The sequence below is a fragment of the Papilio xuthus genome, unplaced genomic scaffold (assembly GCF_000836235.2).
Source record: "Papilio xuthus unplaced genomic scaffold, Pxut_1.1 DF827789.1, whole genome shotgun sequence".
NCBI classification, from domain to species: Eukaryota; Metazoa; Arthropoda; class Insecta; order Lepidoptera; family Papilionidae; genus Papilio; species Papilio xuthus.
Window position 1 is genome coordinate 2,170,484 of NW_013530860.1, and position 1,431 is coordinate 2,171,914.

Consider the following 1,431-nt stretch of genomic DNA (forward strand, 5'->3'; position numbering starts at 1 on the left):
TTTCTATGAGTTTCGCTTTTTGTTATTAGTACTTGGGCCCTCCACGGTGATCTACTTTCTTCAATCACGCCCTCTGCTGTAAGGTTTCTGATCTCCTCTTTAATAAATTCGCTATCCTCTTTGCTGTGCCTTCGGGACTTAATAGCAATAGGTTTGCAGTTCGGAGATACATTCGCAAAAAGAGGTACAGCTGGTACTGATGCTTCAGCTACGTTACATACTTGAAGTGGATGTTTCGGCCCACCGAAAGAGAACTCTAGCGATGAATGTTCTTCGAGGACGTCGTGGCCGATAATTATGTCAGCACAAAGATTTTTCACGATAAGAAGGTTTACACTATCATATCTATGATTTCCGATTTTCAGCGTTTGCAAAGTTTGGCCTTCTACTTGTGAAGTATGATTTAGAGAAGCCATAGAAATAGTCTGATTGCAGGATTTTCTTTTTAACCCGCATAGTCTTGCAAAGCTGTCATTTATAAAACTGATGGAGCTGCCGGTGTCAAGAAGTGCCTCTGCTCTTATTCCTCGAATATAAGCGGATACAGTAGCCTTACGTAATGAAGAAGGTGACGCTGCTGTGATACAAGCGGAAAAATCTTCAGTACCTACTACCACAGAATTTGTAGGTTTAGAAGAGCTTCTGCAAACAGTGGCAAAGTGCCCCTTCTTGTTGCAGAGCTGACAAGTCTTTTCAAATGCAGGGCAGTTCTTACGAGGATGTATTTGTCCCCCACAAAAGAAACATTTTCGTCGACGAGGATTATTAATAGAAAAGCAGTTCTCGTCGTGCACAGTTTTAGGTTCTGGTTCTTTTGGGGCAACAGCGTTTAAAGAAAAAGTATTGAAGCTTTGAGAGTTGATCTCTGCAGTTTCTAGAGAGAGTGCTTGGTTATAAGCTTGATCAAGTGTTAGAGTTAAGTTTTCCAAAAGCCTTTGTCTGATTTTATGCGATGATATACCAGATATGAAAGCATCACGCACGCTATCGTTTTTGTTTGTTTCTGCATCAACAGCTGCAAAGTCACAATCTTTGGAAAGTAGTTTTAAAGCTCTTAAATATGTGTCAATACTTTCTTCTGGACGTTGTTTCCTTGTTGCTAACATGTGTCTAGCAAAACTCAGAATTTTCGGTTTCACATATAGTTTTTGCAGTATTGTGATCGCTTCTTCGTAGTCCGTGGCTTCACTTATGTATGTATAGATATTTGGTGATATATGGTTTACCAAAAGGTGAAACTTTATGCTGTCCCAATTTTCTGGCGGAGGAACCGACTGTGCATCTGTTTCTGGAGCGGTCGGTTTCTGCACAAAAATGAAACTTTCGAAAGTCTTACGCCAGTGTATCCAAGCTCTCGTACCAGAGCTATCTGACGGGTCGACATCAAACCTTTCAAGGCGAAGATACTTATCCATGTTGTTTTATTAGCTT